At 35.1% G+C, this 9,221-nt stretch overlaps 1 protein-coding gene across 5 annotated transcripts in view; it reads right to left on the reverse strand.

The window, feature by feature from the left end:
- Positions 1-9,221, reverse strand: part of Rfx3 (regulatory factor X3) — a 285,362-nt gene that overhangs the window by 275,559 nt on the left and 582 nt on the right. The gene's annotated exons all lie outside the window — the stretch shown is intronic.

The raw sequence follows: 9,221 nt of genomic DNA on the forward strand, positions 1-9,221 counted from the left end.
TATTCACTTAAGAAGCAAAGGAATTATTAAGCACAGATATACCTCGTCTTTAAAACAAAAGAAGTAACAATGAAATGGATTAAAAACATTTTATTAAAGTAATAAAATGCCCATCTTCACAAAAGCACATGTGCTATGTATAATGTTACAGCAGGGGAGAGGCGGGGCAGGGAGGGAAGAGGAAAGATCTGGAAAAAACAGTGGACAACTTGAATCACTTCAGTCTCCTGCCTCCCCAGTCATCCCCACCTCAAGTCCCATTCCCACCAAAACTTCAGAGTCCAGGAAAATGAACTTGGGAGAACATGTAAGGCAATGATATCTGGCAACAGAGGCAGGGTATGATTTCCAAATGTGACTGCTTCCTACTCATCTCCAGCAACTTCCCCCATTCCTTCACAACTAAAGCATGGAGGAAAGAAATTTAACTGACAAGCAAAGGAACTCTAAAGTTGTTTTGCACATTAAGATAAAGAGATTAAAAATGAAGAAGGCCTGATGCATTTTAAGAATGATACTTACATTGAGATATATGAAATGCTACTAAACACAGAAATCTGAATGTAACAAAAAACTTTTTTGTAATAATCAAGAAAAATAGCACTCAAAAATAACTTTAAAAAATAATTAACACTAGTGCTGGTGAGATAGCTCAGTGGACTAAGCACCTGCTTTGGCAAGTGCAGGGACCAGGGTTTGGTCTCTGGTCCTGTGTGCTGTGCCAGCCCCAGCCACAGGGTGGGCTGAGCTGGCCAGAGTCCAGGTGTAGTAGTACAAGCCTGTAATCCCAGGACTGAGGAGTATAAGAACAGGAGGATCACTATGAGTCCAAGCTGCACAGTGAGGCCCTATACCAAATACATAAAAATGAAAAAATAATTACACTGCTTATATTAGCTTGTTAAAAAAGATGTAAGAGTATTTTTTCCCTAAACTTAAGCAAAAATGCTTCCTCTCAGCATCTCTTGTTGGAAAATCCTGAGAAGTCTACTTATCAAAATACCATTAAAGTAGAATTTATGAACATGCAGATTTTTTGACCGAAAAAAGTTATGATTTTTCTGCTACCAAACCTAACTTAAAAGAATGGTCATCCAAGTAAAACCATATTCAGAAAAAAAAGCAGTAATTATTACCAATGGAGAAATGTAAAAATATTAGCATGGATAAGGCCAATGTTTCCAGGTCAAAGTTCTAAAGGAGTCTAAAGATCCTCTAAACCTGCCTTGACCTTGACAAGATTCTAGCTCTTTTCAAAAACCAGTTGGATGGGCCAGAGATATAGCTCAGCAGCACAAACACAAGGTCCTGGAGTTCAATTCCTTGTACCAAAAAAAAAGTTGGATAGTATGGGGGGGTGTCAAGATTTTAAATAACTGGGGATGAAACATTAAAAAAAATAAAATGGAAACCAAAAATCCTAACCCTGAATTATTTTATTTTTATTATTTCTGATCCCTACCCCCACCCCACTGCTGATCTACATAGTTAAAAAATGATGTCCTCTTAAATATCTCATTAGTGAGCAGCAAGCAGGAGCCCCAACTGTCAGATACTTGTCTGGCACACATAAGCAGAGAATCTGGCTCCAGCAGAAGCTCAAGCTGTGAGGCTCAGCTAACTCCTATGTGGGTGAAGAAACCAGGGCACTTGGCAACTTCTCTCTACAGAAGCCACTTAAATGATGGAACGTTCTGAAACTGCTATCAGTGTGGTCACTGAGTGACCACTGGACTCCGGGCTTTTCCTCATTGTTGTTAACAGAAAAAACAAGAGGCAAGCAACATGGTAGACTCTGAGACCATCAGTACAGCACATACCAATGCCTGGCTCCACCTTATTGGCATGGTTCCCTTTTCTTAGTGCCATGGAATCAGACTATCAGTGGTGTAAGTGGCTTTGCATATCACACACTGTCTTACTGTTTCACTTCACAGATGGGGAAGCTGAGACCTACAGAGTTTTAGTGAAAAGCCTGGGGTTTTATAGTTCACAGCAAAGTGAGTAACTTTGTTTTCTTCTTTTACCTTTCTTTCACTGGCATTCTGAAGTTGGTTTTTACTCTAGCCTCTCTTCTTTCTCCTACTATTTCTAAACTTATGTCTCTTCTCACCAACTAATGCCCACCTCCTTTTTTTCAGGCCAACTGTCATATTCTCTTAGTGTTCCTGGCTCAGCGTATTATCCTATATCCTTCTTTGCCTGAATGGGAAACACCAGGAACATCTGGGAATTTCTGACCAGGTACCTGGTGAACAGTACTGAAAAGATATTACTATTTCCAATGAAAGTTAAAAAGAAGAATCCCCAAGAGTCAGCAATAAGCACGTACATATGATTGTTTAAATACATTCTTGTTCTTGCGATTAATGCTAAAGTATTTACTTTGCAAGAAGTTATATATACCCCGGACTAAGGAAGGATACTGAGGAATCCAATCTACACTCAGGTAACATCATTGGTAAAACAAGGTTATGTATTTTCAAAAGGGACTTCAGACTGGAAATAAGAAAATAATGAATGATCAGAAATGATACAATCTTTTCGTGTAAATTATATTTCTTAGTCTTTTTCTAAAAGTTTTGTTAAAAATGTATCAAATTCATTGGCAAAAGGAAAAACAGGAGATGGTTAAGCTGAGTCTGATTTATATGCTTGGGTTAACAATCTATAAAAATACTGTAAGGAGGATCATATAATTAAGTCAACACTTCTCTCTTTATTTGTAAAGGATAACAGCACAAAAATGAGAGGGGCGGACCAAAAGCTTCAACAATACACAATGCTTCAGGAAAAAAGATGACAGTATCAGATATGTTTATTATTTTGTGTATATAAATCATATTTCCAGTTTGAGAACATTTAGAACTACTGAAATCATTTAAAATGAGAAAAACTTTCATTCTTAATCAAACTGCTCAAAAAAAGTCCAGAAATATAGCAAATTATCAAATAGCAACTTTAAATATAACAGCCAACTTGAAAAATGTTACTTTAAACATTTTTAACATCCAAAGAAAGGAAGCCAAAGATGATATTTTCCCACTGTAATCTTGTATGTTATATTGGATCATGTTCCAAGACTATTCTATACTTGAGAGAGATTAAAAAATTACTCCAAAATTCCTTATTTCTACAAGTTTGTAAGTGGTGACCTTACACCTTTTTTACCATTAGTAAATAACAATGCTAAGCCATATAAAATTGAAGTATAATTCCTTAATGAACTACTCTTTTAAACTGACTATGCTATTTTTCCTCATTATTATATGGTAATCACTACATTTAACATATTTATACATAGGGCTCGAATGTTTCAATGAATTTATGAAGAATATGTGAAGAAAATATAAACACTACAATGACATGGACTGTCAAGGTCCATTCTATGTAACTGCTAGGGAAAAATCAGGGACAAAGGAAAAGTGTAAGGCACAATGAAATATTACATCATTAGCTCTAATTCTGAAGTCCCTATACCAAGAGAGTTGTACAAACATAGTAAAAAGAGCCCATCCTGATAAGGCTGCAGAGTAAAAATAAAACATAACTGGATTAGCATTCTCTAAATTCACGGAAGTAACAAGACTGGCTAACAAACAGTAATCCAACCTTGTGACTGATAGCTTCATGACTTTGATTTTTTTTTAAAGTGGAAGAAAGGAAAAAAATATTTAATGATTGTAGATTTGTGTGTAGAATTTAGAATTTCAATCCCATGGGAAAAGAGATAGAGCAGCTTAATTCTTGGATGGTAAAAATATTAGGATACCTTCCCAGTGTTTCATAACATCAACAGTCAACCAATACAGAGCATATATGCTAAGATAAATACTCATCAAAGCACATCACCAAAAATGCTTTTTTAATCATCATTTAACCCCACAATGAGACACTGTTGTATTGATCCTTTTTCAAATGTGAAAACCAAGAGTAAGTAAAAGCAAACAATTTGCCCAACATTCATGTTCCTAATCAGATTATCTGAAATATGACCTCAAAGCCAATATTCTTAGCTTATGATACTTATCCCACCTATTTATTGATATACTAACTACAATTCAGTTTTATAGCTGATTCATTTCATTAAGGGTCAGTACAACAGTATTTCATTGTGGGGTTAAATGATCAGAAAAGCATTTATGGCGATGTGCTTTGATGAGTATTTATCTTAGCATATATGCTCAGTACTGGTACATCCTGCAACTTGATATGAAATATAAACTTCAAATTTTAATCAATAAAACTTGCCACGTAATATATTTTCAAAACATCAGCAGGAATGAAGGGCTTACTTTTAAAGAAAAATGTCTAATTCATTTTAGTAAAACCAGCATTTTAGTTATATGTGCTGTCAGAGCAAGCACAAAACCAACATTTTAAAATACTGTTTCTCTCTTACTGATGTTTTAGATTCTTTGAGGCATTCCAATACATGAATTATTGTGCTTTATAATGTTACTTTTTAGAAACACAGAAATTGTTTGATTGCCATTGAATGTAGTATAATGATACAGATATATCCATTACCAAAGATTTAAAAGTTTGTAGGATGTAATTATACCTTTCTAGGCTTCCGTATTCAGCTTTTAGAAGACATATAGTTAAAAGAGGGTCAAGGATATAAGAAGAAGCACCAACAACCGGACTCAACAGTTTTAAAACATCTTTTGCTGAACAATATTGGGATAGAGATAGCCACTCATGAAGTACATGGCACAACATGAAGCACAGACTCTAAAACTTTTCTAATAACAAACTGAAATTAAAAACCAAACCAGACTACAGTAAGAGCAGAGAGCAGGAACTAAATTATCTAGAAAAAAAATTTACATTATCTTATTATTGCTGATTAATCAGCCTAATAACTACAATAAGCATTTACGCCTTTCAGATGTGGGTTTTTTTAAGATTATACTATAAAAGTATCACTAAATTATGCTATATAAAGTTAGAAGTACAAAGTATGAGCATGTGTCAACGATATGATATTCAAGAACAGAAACCCACACTTCCAACAGTATGATTTTCAAGTTAATCTAAAATTTTTACATACGTTGAAATATCTGCATAAGATAATCAATGTATTTGCCTATAAAACTAATGCTGACATTCAGACTATATCAGAGATACAAATCTTGGTGTTGTTTATGTTTTGCTAATATATAATACCCACATACAGGGATAGGACTTAATATAAAACTGCCAATAAGACAATATATTAAACTTAAATTCCATAGAAATAAGGTTATTATATGCTTGAATGCATAAATAATTAAAATTTTCTTTAAATAACATATAATCAGTTCACATTTTCAGTGATAATAATTTCATGAAAACAGCACAGCACCCTCTGGTGCATCTATTATAAGATGTATAAAATCCCCACATAGAATCAGGAAGCAAAAATAAATCTTTGAAATCAATAGATTTATATACTTTTATTTACTCTGGTGCATATTTCTGAACACTAAATGCTTAAAAATAAATTTTAAAAGTTCACTATTAATGTTATAGCAACAACTGAGGTAGGTCAGGAAAATGGTTAATTTTAAAATACTGAACCAACAAAAAATAAAGTTTCCAATATATAACTCAGGTTGAAATAGAGCTGCCAAAGAAATTCTTTAAGTAAAGGATGGAAGAGTTTGTCACGTTAGCCAAATTCCACTTTATTCAAATCTGCCCTGGTTTTTTTTACTTCAGATCAATTTGACTCAAAAGTGTGTAAACTGCTGCTAAATATTTTTTTCTGGATTCAAAGAGAATTTACCATCTTTTGTAAGAATTAAGAGTTTCTGAAGTGATCTCTAAGTTCTACCTTGAAAATACAATGACATTCAGAAATAAAAGCTATGTTGGTTAAATGACACATGCAGAGTAGTTTAAAGATTAATTGTTCAAAACCTTTAGTTAAAAAATAAAACCCCTTCCTAAGAAAATAATTAACTCTAGAAGATCTTACTAAGGACAAAAGCAAAGGATGCCACCTGCTTTACACAGCCCTTCTGTGAACCTCTAATAGTCCCAACACAAAGCAGTAAAAATGAAAGTGACACCTGTTTAAAGCAGCCATCTGTCTCTAACAAGCTAGATTTAGTCAAATCCATTTAGTCTAGGATTTCCAAAATATGGGAACACTATGCACCTGTGAACAGAATGGCATTTAAACCCATTTTGCAATGGTCCCAGGAACACATGCTAAAGTGTTAACACAGACAAGCAATTTGGTCAGAAAAATAATTTTGAAAGAAACTGAGAGCAAATAATGGATATTTAGTCAGTGCACAGCACATAAACAAAATAAACAAGACTCTTCGTAATGAAGTGTACTTATTTGAGATCCTCATTTCTTGTAACACATTCTCTCGAAAGACATCAAGAAAGTAACATTTCTGTTAGACTGTTAGGAAAAAACTCTAACTCTTCTTACACCTCTGACACCATATTCATCTTTTAAATATACACAAACATTTCAATTTTGAAAAGCAAAATGATTACAGTTCACCGACTGATTTAAGTTGGAAGAAGGAAAAATGTACACACAACACACATTGACTCAACGAAAAATGCTACATGGAAGTAACATCCTCAAACAATGCAAGGAATCCATTTGAGTTAAGATTCATTCATTTGAATTAGTACTTCAATAAATTTGTTCAAAATTAAAAGAACTGTTTAAGTTTCAAGTATATTAACCTTATAACAATAAACCTTTTTTAATTTGAGTACCTAAATGGGATATAAGACTATTTGAATAGTGGAAGAATAATGCTGTATTTTAGAAATTAGGCATCACTACTTCCATGTAATGAAAAAAAAATTGTGAAATGATTATAAAATTTCAAAGAATGCATTAGTTTACTGTGTGTGTGTGTGTGTGTGTAAACGTGCTATATATCCTATACCTATACCCTATACTGTTCAATATAATTCATAGTCAAAACAATTCCAAAAGTCTGAAACAGGCATTGTAACACACTGCATCACTGCCACTCAGCTACTCAAAGTAAGTTACTATTGAACAGTTTTAGTTTCAAAGCAAAATCACTTTCACGGATTTCTATTAGTCTAAAATTGAAAAAGAAGAATATCAATACAGAATAGTTTTTCCTAAGAAAAATATTACAGAAAGAATGAACTAAATGCTAAGTATTTATCGTATTTAATTGTAAATATTATCTGTATTTCTGGTTATTAATCCATATGAATAATTTCAATCTACCTGAACCCAAAGTATATCTAACAACAATTTTCACGCCACATAAACACTTTTAAGCATGGATAACAATTCAAGTTCTGTTCTCGAATCAAATTGTGAACAAAAATGAAAATTTTAGAAAATCCAAGGTAGGTAGGTAGGTAGGTAGAGAGTGAAATGCCTCAAAAAGTTCTTGGGCACTGCAAATACACAGGTTAAACCATAGCATATTAGTGTATGTAACCTATTTGACTGAAAAGTTACATAAGTGGCATAAGATCTAAAACTGTCCCACGACAGCAAAACTCCTATTAACTACAGAGAGTGTTTAGGACTCTGGAGCTTCACCATCCGAAAGTGTTCAGGCATTTGACACTCATCTGAACAAGGGGGAAAAAATACAAGTTAGTATTAGAGATTTGCATGAAATGCAGGTTGCAGAGGGGTGAATAATTATAAAGAAATCTAAGTTTTGAGAAAGACTTCCTTAAGAACAAAATATCATCTTCATTTAAAATAGCAATCACAAGAAATGAACTGCAAGGAAAGTTTTTTTTAAACACTAAACTCTTTACAAAATATTAGCCTTAATAGCATTATAATTACCCAACCTGCTCATTGGAAATCTCAAGAATAATTAATACTGTCACATTATTCACAGGCTTTTCTGTCAATTAAATCAATATGTTTGCTGTTAGAAAGAAAAGACTAAGTATTTTTAAAATCTAATTTGGAAACTTCAACATGTGCAACTATAATGATACATTCTATTTGTTTTAGTACACATTCATTATCAAAACTCTTTATAGATAACCTAGTGATTAAAAGTTAAGGCAGACAATGATCCAAACTGAGGGATCATGAAGAACCCTAGTACTTGAGAACTAACAGGTATTCAAAACTACACAGAAAAATATTAAAGGAACGGTAAAGAGGAAGCTCTCTTCTGAGCAGGTTTAAGCCACTTTCCAAAGAAAACCAAAAAGTAAATAAAAAGAATATGTTAAGTACACACGTCTACATCTTAACCACAAAGAAAGTGAAATATACACACGTTTCAAGTTGAGAAGCCTCATGCATTCTTTATGAACAACTTGACTTCAATTTCAACTCTCAAAGGGAAATGAACAGAGATGAGGAGGAAAAAAAAGTCTTGAAGTACCGTAACTGTCACAAATAACACTGCACTGACTCCTCACAAAGCTTCGTGTGTCCTTTCCCTGTTCATCACACACCAAGTCTCATAATCACAATGAAAATTATTAATACTCCGCTATGGGGGGGAGGTTCATCAAAGTGAAAAGGACCTTCGCTACCTCCCCTCCCATCTGCACAAGAAGGATAAAGCACTGTCAATAACTACTAACCCAAGTAGCACAGATGCCCTGCATCCGGTTTAAATCACAAGCGCGCGCACGCACACACACACACACACACACACACACACCCCAAAAAGGGGAGAGAGACGGAGGGACTGACTTTAAAAAAAAAAAAAAGGAAAGAAAAAAGAAACCTCTTTCCCAATGCAACACTGAGCCCCGCGAAGCGGCCCCCGGGTTCCCTGTGTGTGCAGGGGGGAGGGAAGAGTGCTCAATGGATATTAACACTGTTTGCAGCACAAAGAAAATACAGTTTTAAAAGAAAAAGGAAGAGCAAACCGTGAGGCTGACGGTGGTCGAAGAAGAGCAGCCCATTTAGCACCAGGCAAAGAGGGGCAAAAACGAAGCAAGGAGGCGGTGGGAAAAGTTCACCGATGGACGGGGGAAAAAAATAACAAAACCCCTCACAAGGCCCCACAAGTGAACAACCGCCACCAAACACCACCTCTCGGTCCCCCCCAAAGCCGTCGTCCATCCCCGTCTGGGGAGAAGCAGGAAACAAGCCGCTTTGGAACAAGAGGAGAATTAAAGAAAGAAAACCCTGCTCTCGCCACCTGACCCTCCTCCTCAGCCCAGACCTCGGAGCTCCGCGTCCGCGCCGGGAGCTGCGGCTCGGCGCCCGCCCGCCCGCCCGCCCGCCC

This window comes from Octodon degus, unplaced genomic scaffold, assembly GCF_000260255.1.
Source record: "Octodon degus isolate 3935 unplaced genomic scaffold, OctDeg1.0 scaffold00087, whole genome shotgun sequence".
NCBI classification, from domain to species: Eukaryota; Metazoa; Chordata; class Mammalia; order Rodentia; family Octodontidae; genus Octodon; species Octodon degus.